The 18,413-nt window shown below is 43.5% G+C and overlaps 1 protein-coding gene across 1 annotated transcript in view; it reads right to left on the bottom strand.

Annotated features, from left to right (window-relative positions):
- Window positions 1–18,413, bottom strand: part of TET1 (tet methylcytosine dioxygenase 1) — a 140,026-nt gene that overhangs the window by 51,492 nt on the left and 70,121 nt on the right. The window lies entirely within an intron of this gene.

Genomic DNA, 18,413 nt, shown 5'->3' with positions numbered 1-18,413 from the left:
TGGGAGGCCAAGGTGGGCAGATCACGAGGTCAGGAGTTCAAGACCAGCATGGCCAATATGGTGAAACCCTGTCTCTACTAAAAATACAAAAATTAGCATGACGTGGTGGTGTGCACCTGTAGTCCCAGCTACCTGGGAGGCAGAAGCACAAGAATCGCTTGAACCCGGGAGGCGGAGGTTGCAGTGAGCCAAGATCATGCCACTGTACTCCAGCCTGGGCGACTGAGTGAGACTCTGACTCAAAAAAAAAAAAAAAAAAAAAAAAATTAAACTACTTTTACATCAGTAGTGTTCGTTAGGCAATATCTACTTTATTTATTTTTTATTTTATGTTTTAATTAATTAATTTTTTTTGAGACAGAGTCTTGCTCTGTTGCCCAGGCTGGAGTGCAGTGGTGTGATCTCAGATCACTGCAACCTCTGCCTCCTGGGTTCGAGCAATTCTCCTCCTCAGCCTCCCAAAGTGCTGGCATTACAGGTGTGAGCCACCATGCACAGCCATACCTATTATTTTGATACAAACTGTTTTCAAATAGAACATACACATAGAAAGGTGTACAAATCATAAGTATATAGCTTGTTAAGTTTTCACAAAATGAGCTGTCAAGTATATTTGTAGTCCATTCTCATTGTATAGTAAGTTCACTGATTAAATACATAACAATGTTATTTTTTCTGCTGGACATGGGCATTGGGTTATTTTTAGTGTTTGGGTCTTTAAAGTAACTGCTATAGTTTCAATTTCTTTCTTTCTTTCTTTCTTTCTTTCTTTCTTTCTTTCTTTCTTTCTTTCTTTCTTTTTTGAGACAGGGTCTCACTCTGTCACCCAGGCTGGAGTGCAGTGGTACAATCACAGTTCACCGCGGCTTCAACCTCTCAGGCTTAGATGATCCTCCCAGCTCAGCCTCCTGAGTAGCTGGGACCACAGGCACATACCACCATGCCTGGCTAATTTTTTTGTATTTGTAATTTTTTTGTATTTGTTGTAGAGACAGGATATCACCATGTTGCCCAGGCTGGTCTCAAAACTCCTGGATTCAAGTGGTCTGCTCACCTTGACCTCCCAAAGTGCTGGGATTACAGGCATGAGCCACTGCACCCAACCTAATTTTTCTTATTGAGATGAATTTACATGACATGAAATCCATCACTTTACAGCTGAAAAGTGTACAACTCAGCTGGGCGCAGTAGCTCATACCTGCAATCCCACCACTTTGGGAGGCCTAAACAAGCGGATCACCTGAGATCAGGAGTTCAAGACCAGCTTGGCCAACATGGCAAAACTCCGTCTCTACTAAAAATACAAAAATTAGCTGGGTGTGGTGGCGGGTGCCTGTAATCCCAGCTACTCAGGAGGCTGAGGCGGGAGAATCGCTTGAACCCGGGAGGCAGAGGTTGCAGTGAGCCAAGATTGTGCCACTACACTCCACCTTGGGCAACAGGAGTGAAACTCCATCTCAAAAAAAAAAAAAAAAAGAAGAAGAAAAGTGTACAATTCAGTGGTTTTTAGTTTATTTGTACTGTTGTACAACCATAGCCATTCTCTACTTCCAGAGCATTTTCAAAACCCCAAAGAGAAATGCTGTGCCCTGTTTAAGCAATCACTCCCTATTCCCTCCTCTAATCTTTATTTATCTACTTTATTTTCTATTTTTGTGAGACAAGGTCTCACTCTGTTCCCCAGGCTGGAGTGCAGTGGCACAGTAACGGCTCACTGTAGCCTCGAACTCCCAGGTTCAAGTTATCCTTCCACCTCACCCTTCTGAGTAGCTGGGTCTACAGGCGCCTGTAACCACATCTGGTTAATTTCTATTTTTCCTATTTTTTGTAGAGACAGGGTCTCTCTATGTTGCCAAGCCTGATTTTGAAGTGCTGGGCTCAAGCAAGTCTCCTGCCTCAGCTCTAGAGAAGCTGGGACTACAGACTAATTTTGTAAAACCTTGAAACAGCTCATCAGACATACCACAGGAATCGAGACAGTGGAGCGTTTCCATTGATATCAATTATAAAAAGAATGATAACTCCAATTACAGTGTATACACATTTGAAAACTTCATGTTGTGCATGATAAATATATACAATATTTATTTGTAACTTTAGTAAAAGAATGAATGAAAAAACAAAGAGCCGGGTGTGGTGGCCTGAACCTGTAGTCCTACCTACTGGGGAGGCTGAGGCCAGAGGATCCCTTGAGACTGAGGGTTCAAGGCTGCAGTGAGATACTATTATGCCACTGTTCCCCAGCCAGGTTAAAAGAATGAGACACTGTCCCAATAAATAAAATAAATAGGCTGGGCGCGGTGGCTTATGCTTGTAATCCCAGCACTTTGGGAAGCAAACGCGAGCGGATCACAAGGTCAGGAGATTGAGACCATCTTGACCAATACGGTGAAACCTCGTCTCTACTAAAATACAAAAAAAAATTAGCCGGGCAGGGTGGCGTACGCCTGTAGTCTCAGGTACTCAAGAGGCTGAGGCAGGGGAATCGCTTGAACCCAGGAGGTGGAGACTGCAGTGAGCCGAGATCGTGCCACTGCACTCCAGCCTGACAGTCTGTTTCAAAAAAAAATAATAATAATAAAATAAATAAATAAATGGGAACCTCCTGGGAATAGGAGACCACTAGACTAGGCTGCCTAAGGAGACGTGAACTGGCCTAGGTCACAAACATAGAAATTCAAAACTATAACTCATCAGTGGTGGAATCACTGCACTCCAGCCTGAGCAACAAAGTGACACCTTGCCTCTCAGGCAGCAGAATCGCTTGAACCCAGGAGGTGGAGGCTGTGGTGAGCCGAGATCGTGCCATTACACTCTAGCCTGGGCAACAAGAGCGAAACTCCATCTCAAAAAAAAAAAAAAGAATAAAAATGTCTAAGATTAAACAGATTATCATGTTGCCAAAAGACACATTGTTTACACCAAGGTTTGGCAAACTTTTCTGTAAAGGATCAGATAGTAAATATTTTAGGCTTCATGTGCCATACAACCTGTCACAATTACTCCTGTTGTATCTAGTAAGCAGCCTCAAAAATAATATGCAAACTAATGAGTGTGGCAGTATTGCAATAAGACCACTTATGGACACTAAAATGCGACCATCATATAAATATTATATAAATATCATATAAATATTACGTAAATATTTTTACTTACATAATATCATTACATAAATATCATATAAATATTGTATAAATATTACATGTCACACACATACACAAGAGATGTAAGAAAAAGACTATTTAAGCCGGGTGGTGGCTCACGCCTGTAATCCCAGCGCTTTGGGAGGCCGAGGTGGGCAGATCATGAGGTCAGGAGATAGAGACCATTCTGGCTAACACGGTGAAACCCCATCTCTACTAAAATACAAAAAATTAGCCGGGCGTGGTGGCGGGTGCCTGTAGTCCCAGCTACTTGGGAGGCTGAGGCAGGAGAATGGCGTGAACCTGGGAGGCAGAGCCTGCAGTGAGCCTAGATAGCGCCACTGCACTCCAGCCTGGGTGACAGAACAAGACTCATCTCAAAAAAAAAAAAGAAAGAAAAAGAAAAAGAGTATTTAGGCCAAACACAGTGGCTCACAAGGTCAGGAGTTCAAGACCAGCCTGGCCAAGATGGTGAAACCCCGTCTCTACTAAAAATAAAAAAATTAGCTAGACGCGGTGGCAGGCGCCTATAATCCCAGCAACTCAGGAGGCTGAGGCAGGAGAATCCCTTGAACCTGGGGGGCAGAGGTTGCAATGAGCTGAGATTGAGCCACTGCACTCCAGCCTGGGTGACAGAGTGAGACTCCCTCTCAGAAAAAAAAAAAAATTTTAAGGTAGAGAAGGTCTTCCAAAGCAAGAGTAAAGGGTAAAGCTATAAAATAAATGACAGGCAGGGCATGTCGGCTCCCGCCTGTAATCCCAGCACTTTGGGAGGTCGAGGCAGGCAGATCACCTGAGGTCAGAAGTTCAAGACCAGCCTGACCAACATGGTGAAACCCCGGTTCTACTAAAAAGATAAAAATTACCCGGCGAGGTGGCACATGCCTGTAATCCCAGCTACTCGGATGGCTAAAGCATGAGAATCGCTTGAACTCGGGAGGAGGAGGTTGCAGTGAGCCAAGATAGCACCGCTCCACTCTAGCCTGAGTGACAAGGCGAGCCTCCATCTTAAAAAAATAAAAAGTTACTAGTATTTAATAGGATTGCAGAAAGAGGAGTCTTATTTTTTGACTTGATACTTTTGATTTTACAGATGTGCATATCCAGGAACACTGAGAACTTCAATGTATGTATTTCTCTATAGGAAAGATCTTGAGGTCCTTCTAAGATTTATGTACAGAAAGGGCAGGGCGCGGTGGCTCACGCCTGGATTCCCAGCACTTTGGAAGGCTGTGGCAGGCAGACTCGACTCCAGCATGCTTGAAGTTTGAAACCAGCCTGGGTGACATACTGAAACTCGGTCTCTACTAAAAATTAGCCAAGTGTGGTGGTGCACGCCTATAGTCCCATCTACTTGGGAGGCTGAAGCGGGAGGATCATGTGAACCTGGGAGGCGCAGGTTCCAGTGAGCCGAGTGCGAATCACTGCACTGCAGCCTGGGCGACAGAGACCCTGTCTAAAATAATAATAATAATAATAATAGTAATCTTTGAGACGGAGTCTTGCTCTGTCGCCCGAGCTGGAGTGCAGTGGCGAGATCTCAGCTCACTGCAACCTCCGCCTCCCAGGTTCAAGTGCTTCTCCCACCTCAGCCACTTGAGTAGCTGGGATTACAGGCTCGCAGGACCACACCCAGCTAAATTTTGTATTTTTAGTAGGGACTGGGTTTTGCCATGTTGGCCAGGCTGGTCTCGCACTCCTGACCTCACTACGCTCTAGCCTGAGCAACAGAGTGAAACTCTGTCTTAAAAGAAAAAAAAAGAAAGAAAAGAAAATCTTCATAAGACATTCACATTAATGAGCTTAATTAAGAACCCTTGAACTTTTTTATTAGTTATATTTTATATCACTTTTAAAAATTGTCCTAAGACGAGAACTTGCTCTGGGACCATCCTACCCACCCTGAAGCAAGAATAATGTTGAACTCCTTAGATCAAATCTGGGTCTAGTAGTTCCTATGCCCTCTCCATTTTCTCATTTTTCCAGATTCTCATTGTCTTGATAATCTTATACCCAGTCTAAAGGAGCAATGTGGTGTTTTATTCTGAAATGACTGAGTCATTTGAACAGAATCTGACTATAGCCCCTCTGCCACACACACACACACACACACACACACACACTCCATAAATGCTGTATTTCCTGTATCAAGAAACAGCTACTCCAAAAACAACAACAACCAATAAAGAAACAGCTAATCAAATCATATAGAAAAATAAACTCTTTCAAAGTCTGTTCATTGACATGGTCAAGTAAGACCTTTACTAGAGGTAGGTCAGGATTTGTCATCTTTTTTTCATCTTCACCAATAACCATTCCCTCCAGGCTTTTTTAGACTTTTTTTTCCCTAATAACCCTCCCCATGAAATTTTAATACCACGGACATACCGTTTGGGTACTGTGACCCAATTGTAATGTCTCAGATTGTCCTCCACTCACCAACGTCCAATTTTCATTTCTCTTGAGAATGCATAAAGTAAATATATCAAATTGTTGAGGAAAGACCAAATTATTAACAAAGTATTATGTGAAACACAACAATGGGCAGACCACAAAGTATTTATGTCTAATCAGAAATGACACTGTCAGGACCTATGCTGTCAGCCTGAAAACTGAGTGTTTGTGGAAAAAACTCAGAGACAACCACTGGTGCCTTCATAATATTGACTTTAAGATACTGTATTCGCTTCCTTCCACTGACACTACTAAGAAGTATAGACGTCAGGCCCTGTTCTGCAATCAACCACCATACAGTGCCCAGTACCACTGGCCGTTTAATTAAACCAAATTTAAATAAAAAGAAAAGATTGGCTGGGCATGGTGGCTCACGACTGTAATCGCAACAGTTTGGAAGCTGCAGTGAGTGGATCACTTGAGGTAAGGAGTTCAAGACCAGCCTGGCCAACATGGCAAAACGCTGGCTCTACGAAAACTACAAAAATCAGCCAGGCGAGGTGGCACATGCCTGTAATCCCAGCTACTTCGGAGGCTGAGGTGCTAGAATCTTTTTTTTTTTGAGATGGATTCTCACTCTGTCACCCATGCTGGAATGTAGTGGCGCCATCTTGGCTCACTGCAACCATCTCCCGGGTTCAAGTGATTCTCCTGCCTCAGCCTCCTGAGTAGCTGGAATTACAGGTGTGCCCTACCACACTGGGCTAATTTTCCATGTTGGACTCCCAAAATGCTGGGATTACAGGGTGTGAGCCACTGTGCCCGGCCACGAGATCTCTTGAACCTGGAAGGCAGAGGCTGCAGTAAGCCAAGATGGCACCACTGCACTCCAGCCTGAAGGCGACAGAATGAGGCTCTGTCTTTTTTTTTTTTTAAAAAAAAAAAAAGAATAGAAAACAACTGGCTACCCACCAAAGATTCACCTAAGGAGAAATCTAAAATGAACATTTAAGGCAAAAACAACAAAAATCTCTTCAAAGAAGACCTGTACAACAGTTTTTCCCAAAGTTTTTCCAACAATCTTATTTTCCCAAAGAAGTGAAATGAACTAATTTGACTAGTTCAGAATTTCAGCCATCAATTTATGTTTCTTTTTTTAGGGATAAAAAGAAAGCTGGCCAGGAGCGGTGAATCATGCCTATAATCCCAGAACCTTGGGAGGCCGAATCACCAGAGGTCAGGAGTTCGAGACCAGCCTGACCAACACAGCAAAACCCCCATCTCTACTAAAAACACAAAAATTAGCCGGACGTGGTGGCACGTGCCTGTAATCCCAGCTACTTGGGAGGCTAAGGCAGGAGAATCACTTGAACCCGGGAGGCAGAGGTTGCAGTGAGCCGAGATTGCACCACTGCACTCCAGCCTGGGCGACAGAGCAAGACTCTGTCACACACACACACACACACACACACACACACACACACACACACACAAAAGAGTAAAATAATAGAAAACAAAAGAAGTCAGCTACTAAACCAAGTGTCGAATACCTAATATTCTTGGAGCTTTGCCTCTGATCTGTTTCCCTACTCTGACTACAGCCATTAGCTGAGAGATTTGAAGTCCACAGAAAGTCAGGGTCAAAGAAAGCGCTGCCCCAAAAGTGGGTCTGAGAAACCTTGTGACCCTAGACTCCACTCTCCTTACCTTGGTGATGTAGGGCCTCATGGCTCCTCCACATCTAGGCTGGATGGGAGCCACAGCAGAGGCTTCAGAAGTTTCCAAAATCTCTTCGCTAGAGCCAAGCTTCTTTCCTTTTCACTTTATCACCGAAGCTGTTGTGCAGTAAGAGGATCACAGCTCACTACAATCTCGATCTCTCAGGCTCAAGGGATCCCCTGAAGCTCAGCTACTTTTTTTGCTTTTGTAGAGACAAGGTCTCACTATGTTGCCCAGGCTAGTGTCAAATTCCTGGGCTAAAGATATCCTCCTGCCATGGCCTCCCAAAGTGCTGGGATTACTTTGATATTCTAATTTTCTCATTCCTACCCCCAACGAGAACTCCACCCTCATCTGGCCAGGGCTTCTTAGAACTCAAAAGAAATCCTTTGAAATCAGGGCTGGGGTGAAGGGCGGAGGGGAATTTGAGCAGGTTGTTAATCGACGGAGGGATCAAAAACCTCTATTTAATTTTTTTAATGTGCAAATTGAAGATTGGCTCCAAATGTGTAGAAAATCACGACTGACCTAAGGGCTAATACGCTCTGTTCACAAGTATTCCTGGCCATCTTCCTTTTTCTTTGGGGCTATGAGCCAGTACAATTTATTCTCAAATGAGGAAAAACCTTCTAAGACCCCTAATCTGCCTCAAACTGTCATTCTACCAATTTCCCTCCTTATTCAAATATCTTAAACTTCTATGCAAATTATAATTGAATTATCAGTCAGATTCAATCATTTCTTAAATACCACAGACTTAACTTGCTTACGACCCCTTAATGGTCTGGTTTGTAGACCTCCAAGGAGAATTTTCACTTAAAACTCTCTAAAATGTAGATCTCCCTTGAAGCTTCACTCTCACACCTCTTGGCCCCTTGATGAGCCTACTCCTAGAGGACTCTACTTTATTTTCACTTTTTTGTTGTTTTGTTTTTGGTAGAGACTGAGTCTCGGTTTGTTGCCCAGGCTGGTCTGTAACTCCTGAGCTCACATGATCCGCCTGCCTCAGTCTCCCAAAAGGCTGGGATTACAGGCATATGCCACCTTGCCCAGGCCCTAGAGGACTCTAAAGCAAAACCTACTACCTTCTCATTCTTCACACTTTCCATGAACAATCCCCCACCCATGCTTAAGGTTAATAACCAACCTGGTGATTAGTGTATTATTCTTTTCAGTATCTTAACTATTTTATATATCTTTAAGAACATGGGTTTGGCAGGAATCAAATAACAAACTTTGCAGCAGAGCTAGTAATAACATGTATTAAAGAGGCTCATTGTGAGGATTAAATGAATCAATGTATTCCTATAAACTGTGGGTTGTTGTTGTTGTTAAGAGACAGGGTCTTGCTATGTTGCCCGGCTGGTCTCAAACTCCTGGGCTCAAGCAGTACTCTCACTTTAGCTTCCCAAAGTGCTGGGATTACAGGTGTGAAACACCAGACCCAGCCAAATTGCTGGACTTTAGTATATATTGAAATGAACTGACTTATTTAAAGGAAAAATGCCTATTAGATCTTCCTTTTCTACTTGTCCTCCAACATTTGAGAAAAACCTAGTAATTCCAGTCTCAAACTCACAATTAATGAAAGAATATTGGGAAAAATATATATATATATATTGGGCCAGGCATGGTGGCTCATGCCTGTAATCTCAGCACTTTGGGAGGCTGAGATGGGCGGATCACAAGGTCAGGTGTTCGAGACCAGCCTGGCCAACATGGTGAAACCCAGTCTCTACTAAAATATACAAAATATACAACCAAGTCTCTACTAAAAATACAAAAATTAGCCAGGCATGGTGGCACACACCTGTAATCCCAGCTACACAGGAGGCTGAGGCAGGAGAATTGCTTGAACATGGCAGGCGGAGGATGCAGTGAGCTATCACAGCACCGCACTCCAGTCTGGGTGACAGAGTGAGACTCCATCTCAAAACAAACAAACAAACAAACAAGAATATTTATGAATACCTATTATTTATGTACTGAGAATTTACTACTTGCCAGGTATCATTACGAACAGTACTTCATAGGAATTCTCTCATTTGGGCCGGGCACGGTGGCTCACGCCTGTAATCCCAGCACTTTGGGAGGCTGAGGTGGGCGGATCATGAGGTCAGGAGATCGAGAACATCTTGGCTAAAATGGTGAAACCCCGTCTCTACTAAAAATACAAAAAATTAGCCGGGCACGGTGGCGGACGCCTGTAGTCCCAGCTACTCGGGAGGCAGAGGCAGGAGAATGGCGTGAAGCCAGGAGTCGGAGCTTGCAGTGAGCCGAGAGCACCACTGCAGTCCGGCCTGGGGGAAAGAGCGAGACTCCGTCTCAAAAAAAAAAAAAAAAAAAAAAAAAAAGGAATTCTCTCAGTTGCATCTCCCACTAAGTAATATTAGTATTTCCACTCACTGATAAGAACATTTCTTATTCAGATCAGTATCAAGAGCCAGGCTCTCAAACCAGAGATCTAACAGCAAGGTCCTAGTGTCTAACCCCCAGTCACTGTTTTAAAATTAACAATTCAGTAGCAAATAATAAGTGTTAACATTCACAATGAATTCCACTGGATACTAATGCTAACTAAGATGCACTGAATTAAAGTTACTTCTTTTGGTAGTTTACTTTCTTAGATTGTACAGATTATCAAATTTCCAAATCCACTGGCCTGTTTTATTCATTTGTGTGTGAAAGGATGTTAACTGTGAGTTGTAGGAGTATAGCATTGCTATTCAAAATATTACCATCTTATGTCCAAAATCAACATTTACAGTACACACTGAGTTCAGAGCAAGCTGTTAGGAAAAATGGGTAAATTTAGAACTCAATTTAGAATCCAGTCCTTAGCTAGGTGCGGTGGCTCATGGCTGTAATGCCAGCCAGCACTTTGGGAGGCCTAGACAAGAGGACTGTTTGAGTCCAGGAGATCAAGAACAGCCTAGGCAACATGCTGAAACCCCATACCTACAAAAAATTTAAAAATCAGCCAGGTGTGGTGGTGCGTGCCTGAAGTCCTAGCTGCTCAAGAGGCTGAGGCAGGAGAATCACTTGAGCCAAGCTGCTCAAAGCTGCAGTGAGCTGAGAGTGAGACTGTTTCTCACAAAAAGAATCCATTCCTTGAGGATGCCGTCAAAGGTCATGGTCCATTTTACCTCCAAATATTCCTTGGACTACAACCCTCCCCATTTCTCCATAATCTTGATATGTTCTATATTTTTACCTTTTTCCTCATATTTTATACTTTCATATAACTGGGAGACTAAGATCCAGTGAAAACTTATTAGCATTAAAAAATACCCCAGGGCTGGGCACCATGGCTCTTGCCTGCAATCCCAGCACTTTGGGAGGCCAAGGTGAGCGGATCACTTGAGGTCAAGGCCTTTGAGACCAGCATGGGGTTTCACCTTCAATATGGTGAAACTCTATCTCTACAAAAAATATTAAAAGTAATGGCAAAAACCATAGTTACTTTTGCATCAACCTAATACAAAAATTAGCCAGGCATGGTGGTGCATGCCTACGGTCCCAGCTACTCAGGAGGCTAAAGTGGAAGGGATCACTGGAGTCTGGAAGGCAGAGGTTGCAGTGAACGGTGGTCACACCACTGTACTCCAACCTGGGTGACAGAGGAAGACCGTCTCTCAAAAAACAAAACAAGACAACAAAAAATCCCCCAGTATAAATTTCCATATTAATTTTTAAAAACCAAATTAGAAGACCATATAATTGTAGATTAAGCAGACAAGATTAAATCACACTAGTTTTACAAATAAGGTTTATGTTCACTCATACTGTAAAGGCTCAATATAGAAGGCAGACTTCAACAACCCTTTGGTTTTTTTTTGTTTGTTTGTTTTGTTTTTTTTTGAGACGAAGTCTCACTCTGTCACCCAGAGTGGAATGCTGTGGTGTGATCTTGGCTCACTGCAACCTCCACCTCCTGGGTTCAAGTGATTGTCCTGCCTCAGCCTCACTAGCAGCTGGGATTACAGGCGCCCGCCACCACGCCCAGCTAATTTTTGTATTTTTAGTAGAGACCGGGTTTCACCACGTTAGACAAGCTGCTCTCGAACTCCTAACCTCAGGTGATCTGCCCTTTTTTTTAAAATTCAAATACTATTTAAATGCTCCTTAAAAGTTGAGGAGATTCTTCCTATGACAAATCTGGTTTTCTTAAGACAATTTTTTCTTTTTTTTGAAAGGGAATCTGGTTCTGTCGCTCAAGCTGGAGAGCAGTGGCAGGATCTCGGCTCACTGCAAGCTCCGCCTCCCAGGTTCACGCCATTCTCCTGCCTCAGCCTCCTGAGTAGCTGGGACTACAGGCGCCCACCACCACGCCCTGCTAATTTTTTTGTATTTTTAGTAAAGACGGGGTTTCACCATGTTAGCCAGGATGGTCTCGATCTCCTGACCTCGTGATCCACCCGCCTCAGCCTCCCAAAGTGCTGGGATTACAGGCGTGAGCCACCGCACCTGGCCAAGAAATTTCTTCAAATAAATCATAAGAAACCTTTTAGTTCTTCTGACAAAAAAATTCTTTTTTTTTTTTTTTTTGAGACGTAGTCTCGCTCTGTCCCCCAGGCTGGAGTGCAGTGGTGCCATCTCAGCTCACTGTAAGCTCCGCCGCCCGGGTTCACGCCATTCTCCTGCCTCAGCCTCCCAAGTAGCTGGGACTGCAGGCGCCCGCCAACACGTCCAGCTAATTTTTTGTATTTTTAGTAGAGACTGGGTTTCACGTGTTAGCCAGAATGGTCTGGATCTCCTGACCTCGTGATCCGCCCACCTAGGCCTCCCAAAGTGCTGCGATTACAGGCATGAGCCACCACGCCCGGCCAGATCCTGTTTTCTACTAGGGTTTAGCCAGTATCAAGTCATCTTTCGTGGAATGCTCCCTCATGATCCAAGATAACTTTCAGGGACCTTGCCTAACTCCAAGCAGAAGGCCATCAGATAACTAGTTAATTCATGATCCGACAAGGCACCAATCAAGGTTTAGGCTTTTACTTCTTTCACTATTGCCCCTGTGGTCTTGAGTCTCTGGTCAGTTCCTCAAATGTTACCCCTTAAAGAAAAAAGTAATGTCTATTTATGTCTCAGCTTTCTAAGAACATAAGCTGCAAGAATACTGAGTATTTATTTACCATCAGCACTTAGCTGGTGGTAATATGCACAGAAGTGTTTACACATTCCTAAGAGAAAAATCAGCTTTCTGGAGCCAAAGTTTGGAGATCTGTAAATCGTCCCCTGCTGGCTCTTTCCCTACAAGCAATAACAAGCAAGTCTTTCCTATCTTAAGAAAACAAAACCCGGGCAGTGGCTCACGCCTGTAATCCCAGCACTTTTGGGAGGCTGAAGTGGGCGGATAAGGAGATGGAGACCATCCTGACTAACATGGCAAAACCCAGCTTTACGAAAAATACAAAAAAGAAAGAAAGAAAACAAAATCTTCTGGGGATAGTTAGCTAATACCCTACTACATTGCACCATTTTACAACTAAAGTCCTCCAAATAATTGTCTGCAATCACTGTCTGTCTAAGATCCACGCTTCGATCTACTACAATTAGGTTGTTGTTCCCACCACTATGTTGAAACTATTCACCAACGTAGTCCCCACTGCCAAATTCAATGGAATGCCAGAATCATCTTTTTTTTAAAATATATTTCTTTTTTTTGTTTTGTTTTGTTTTTTGCAACAAAGTTTGGCACTGTTGTCTAGGCTGGAATTCAGTGGCAGAATCACAACTCACTGCACCATTGAATTCCTGGGTTCGAGCCTCCTCGTGCCTCAGCCTCCCAAGTAGCTGGGAATACAGGCACACACCATCATGCCTGGCTAATTTTTAAATTTTTTGTAGAGACAAGGTCTCATTATGTTGCCCACGCTGGTCTCAAACTCCTGGGCTCCAGGGATCCTCCTGCCTCAGCCTCTCAAAGTATTGGGATAAAAGGCTGAGTGCCCCCGTACCTGACTAGAATATATTTTGATAGTATTACTCACTTCTTTAGGATCGTCGCTTCAATTCTCCACTCTTTATTTCACTTACCTTTCCTGGCTCCCATGTCCACCTATAAATGATGGTGTTCCCCTGTGCCCTCTGTCCAATCTCTCCACTTGTCCACATACTTGGCATCAATCTACACTTATTTGCTGATAACTCCCCTATCAAGACAAGATCTTTCTCCTGAATTCCAAACTCAGTCAACCACCAACTGGATATCTTCACCAGACAAAAGTCAACTATGTCTAGGCCAGGCACAGTGGCTGATGCCTGTAATCCCAATACTTTGGGAGGCCGAGGCAAGCAGATCACCTGACGTCAGCAGTTTGAGACCTATCTGGCCAACATGGTAAAACCCCATCTCTACTAATAATACAAAAATGAGCTGGGCGTGGTGGCAGGCGCCTAAAATCCCAGCTACACAGGAGGAGGCTGAGGCAGGAGAATATCTTGAACATGGGAGGGAGAGGTTGCAGTGAGCCAAAATAGCACCACTGCCCTCCAGCCTGGGCAACAGAGCGACACTCCGTGTCAAACAACAACAAAAACAACAAAACTCAACCACGTCTAAAAGTTATGAGTAACCTCTTCCCCATACCTGCTTTAATCCCAGTACCCACTGAATAATAACCCAAGGCTCCTCTCAAAATACCCCTGTGTTCAAGACCCAAATTCAGCCACCAAGTTCAGCAGAGTCGATCTACTTAGCACCTCTTCCATCCAGCCCGTGTCCTCTACTCATACTCCTTCTGCCTCATTGTCTTCACTCAACAAACATAGAGTACCTAAAACATGCTCTAGAAATGGTTAAGAAAATTAAAAAGATACCAGATTTATGGAAAGTACACTCTAGTGGTTGTTCTGACAAATATTTTCAGAAGCTAATCTTCTATCAACTCACACCCTTACAGGATTAGTCTCAGAATTGAGGGTGACTTTAAGTATATAGCACTTCCAACCGTTCATATTGTTTTAAGTAAGCACTGTCCAACAGAACCAGATGAAATTAATATTAATAATATACTTTTGGCTGGCTGCAGTGGCTCACACCTGTAATCCCAGCACTTTAGGAGGCCAAGGTGGGTGGATCACAAGATCAGGAGATCGAGACCATCCTGGCCAACATGGTGAAACCCTGTCTCTACTAAAATACAAAAAATTGGCTGGGCGTGGTAGCAGGTGCCTGTAGTCCCAACTACTGGGAGGGGAGGCCGAGGCAGGAGAATCGTTTGAACCCGGGAGGCAGAAGTTGCAGTGAGCCGAAATCACGTCACTGCACTCCAGCCTGGTGACAGAGCAAGACTTTGTCTCAAAAAATAATTATAATAAATTAAAAATGATAACATACTTTTATTTAAGGCAATATCAAAAATATCTCAACATTTCAAAAATATTTACAAACTAAATATCTGATTATATTTCATAGATATATTTTAAAGTATAAGTTACAATTAACACATCTCAATTTGATGCTAAATTTTTATTTAATTAATTTTTTTTTTTTTGAGACAAGCTCTTTCTCTGTCGCCCAGGCTGGAGTGCAGTGACAGAATCTCGGCTCACTGCAAGCTCTGTCCCTCTCTCAAGTTCAAGTGATTCTCCTGCCTCAGCCTCCCAAGTAGCTGGGGTTACAGGCACCCGCCACCACACCCGGATAATTTTCGCATTTTTAGTAGAGATGGGGTTTCACCATGTTGCTCAGTCTGATCTCAAACTCCTGACCTCAGGTGACCCCCCACCTCAGGCTTCCCAAGTGCTGAGATTCCAGGCATGAGCCACCATGCCCCACATACATGCTAAATTTTTAGTGACTAAAATAAAATGCAGTGATACCAAAACGATGAATTTCTAGGTTAGAGAAAAATGTTTTTTGTTGCTTCAGTTTTCAAATTTAAATTGATTGAAATGAAATCACAAAGTCAGTTTCTTAGTTGCCCTACCCAAATTTCAAACATTACACTGAAGTTTTAAGGGGCTCCTTCTAATACGAAACTCTCATTCCTTCAGGCTGCATTCTGCACCTGGCTAAACATCAACATCACCTAGGTGGGGTTTTAGAAAACCACAGCCTCTGCATGATTTCCTTAGGCCTGGAGCCTTGCCAAATGCTATTTCAAGCAGCCTTGCTTCAAGTCCTAGAATGCCCTTGTTATTCGATCCTTCCCCCATCCAACAGCCCCAAAATCACCCATTCATCTCTAAGAACTGGACAAAGGTGACAGTAAACTACACATTTCTTAACCAGCTTCAGTTAAATAAAACTAAGCACCCCTCCCTTTACTATCTCTACACAGCTCTCTATCAAATCCATTGATTGTACTTACTGATTTGATTGCAATGCTATCCCTTCCTGGACTTCAAGGACAGATCTTGGTGCTTGTCCTCCAGGCTCAAAATTGTTTTATTTGGGGAACAACTGGAGAAATCTAAGGATGAACTTCGATAATGTAAAGGAATTGTAATACTGGCATAATCATGTAGAAAACTCTTATTATTAAGAGATTTAAACTTAACGATGACACCTTCCAGTCATTCACTCAGAAAAAAAGACTTGTTTTCTTGAGATAACAGATATAGTGGCCTTTATTCCATTCTTCTCTCAATTTGTTTTGTTAAAAAACTGTCATTTCGACCGGGGGCAGTGGCTCATGCCTGTAACCCCAACACTTTGGGAGGCCAAGGCGGGCAGATCACCTAAGATCAGGAGTCCGAGACCAGCCTGGCCAACATGGCAAAACCCATCTCTACTAAAAATACAAAAAATTAGCTGGGCGTGTTGGTGGGCGCCTGTAATTCCAGCCAAGTGAGCCGAGATCACGCCACTGCACTCCAGCCTGACCAACAGAGTAAGACTTTGTCCCCCCCAAAATAATAATAGTACTAATAATAAATGTTTGGGGGCTTGGCGCAGTGGCTCACGCCTGTAATCTCAGCACTTTGGGAGGCCGAGTCGGACGGATCGCGAGGTCAGGAGATAAAGATCATCCTGGCTAACACGGTGAAACCCCGTCTCTACCAAAAATACAAAAAAAAAAAAAAAAAAAAAAAAAAAAAAAAAAAATTAGCTGGGCGTGGTGGCGGGCGCCTGTAGTCCCAGCTACTCAGGAGGCTGAGGCAAGAGAATGGCGTGAACCCGGGAGGCGGAGCTTGCAGTGAGCTGAGATCGCGCCACTGCACTCCAGCCTAGGCGACAGAGGGAGACTCTGTCTCAAAAAAAAAAAAAAAAAGTTTGTATACTCATAAGAACATAACCAAATGTATGTTATTTGGTAGTGGGGTAATTACCAGGCACTTTTACTTTCTACATCATATATTTTGATGGTGTTTAATTAATTTATATAATGACCCTAAATAATTTTATAATAAACCTGATTAACTTTGTAATCAGATAAACTCAAATACAAATTTTATGCAAAAAACATTTTGTTTTAACTACATGCCCATGCCTAGGAATCTTTCCTCTGGGAATTTAGCCCAAAGAAATCATAATACTTAAGAACTACATTGTCAAGCATCCATGCAGAAATGGTAAAACGTTATATAGAAGACTAAGGGAGACCAGGCACGGTGGCTCACGCCTGTAATTCCAGCACTTTGGGAAGCCGAGGACGGCAGATCACCAGAGGTCAGGAGTTGGAGACCAGCCTGGCCAACATGGTGAAAAGCTGTCTCTACTAAAAATACAAAAATTGGCTGGGCTTGGTGGCAGGCGCCTATAATCCCAGGTACTCGGGAGGCTGAGGCATAAGAATTGCTTGAACCTGTGAGGTGGAGGCTGCCGTGAGCCGAGATGGAACGACTGCACTCCAGCCTGAGTGGGTGAGACTCTGTCTCAAAAAAAAAAAAAAAAAAAAGAAAAGAAAAAGAAAAAAAGAGTAAGAGAACGATTATCCTATCAAGACCAGCCTGCCCAAAATGGTGACACCCTGTCTCTATTAAAAATACAAAAATGAGCCAGGAGTGGTGGCGCATGCCTATAATCCCAGCTACTTGAGAGGCTGAGGCAGAACTGCTTGAACCCAGGAGGCAGAGGTTGCAGTGAGCTGAGATCATGCCACTGCATCCCAGCCTGGTGACAGAGTGAGACTCTGTCTCAAAAACAAAATAATAATAATAAAATAATAAAATAAATTTAAAAAAAGAAAAAGACAATAATAAATGTCTAGGCCAGGTGCAGTGGCTAACACCTGTTATCCCAGCACTTTCCGAGGCTGAGGCAGGAGGATCCCTTGAGGCCAGGGGTTGGAGACCAGCCTTGGAAACATAGAGAGACTCTGTATCTAAATAAACAAACAAACAAGCAAGCAAATAAATAGTATCTAGGTCCCAGCTGCTCATGCCACCTTACTCCAGCCTGGGAAACAGAATGAGACCTTATGTCTGAAAGGGGCCGTGCGGAGACCAAACTACACCGGTCGCGGTCAAGAGATCTTTATTGGAGGTATCGAGCGGCACCACGCAAGGAGAAGGAAGAGAAGAGAGAGAGGGCTGCTGGTGTGCTGGGTTTTATATCCCTTGGGCCTACGTGCATTGGGCTAGAAGCGGGCCCAAGGGAAGGCGAGAGATGCTTCTTTCTGATTGGCCCTCCTTTGGCGGGTTCAGACAGTGCCCAGTCAAGGAGGGGAGAAGAACCCGGAACCGGCCCCATCTTAAGGTACGGCGCCATTTTAAGGTACCCCATGTTACTTAACAGTGTCCAAAAACAAACAAACAAAACAAAAAATAAAAAAATAAGTAAAGAGAAAAAGAGACAAAGTAAAAAAGAAAACATTTTTAAAAGATATTAGAAGTCATTACAACCACACAGAAAAGGACACCGTATTTTTCCTCCCCCTTTAAGTATTTCTTTTCTTTTCTTTTTTTTTTTTTTTGAGATAGGGTCTCATTCTCACTCTGTTGCCCAGGCTGGAGTGCAGTGGCAGCATCTCGGTTCACCTCACTCTGGACCTCGTGGGCTGAAATGATTCTCCCACTTCAGCCTTCTGAGTAGATGGGACTGCAGGCATGTAGACACCATGCCAGGCTTTTTTGTATTTTGTAGACACTGGGTCTCTTCATGTTTCCCAGGGTGGTCTCAAACTCCTGGGCTCAAGGGATCCACCTGCCTCAGCCTCCCAAAGTGCTGAGATTACAGGTGTGAGCCATTACACTTGGCCCACTCTT

The sequence above is a fragment of the Nomascus leucogenys genome, chromosome 18 (assembly GCF_006542625.1).
Source record: "Nomascus leucogenys isolate Asia chromosome 18, Asia_NLE_v1, whole genome shotgun sequence".
Classification (NCBI taxonomy): Eukaryota; Metazoa; Chordata; class Mammalia; order Primates; family Hylobatidae; genus Nomascus; species Nomascus leucogenys.
This window is presented reverse-complemented; position numbering and strand designations above follow the sequence as displayed.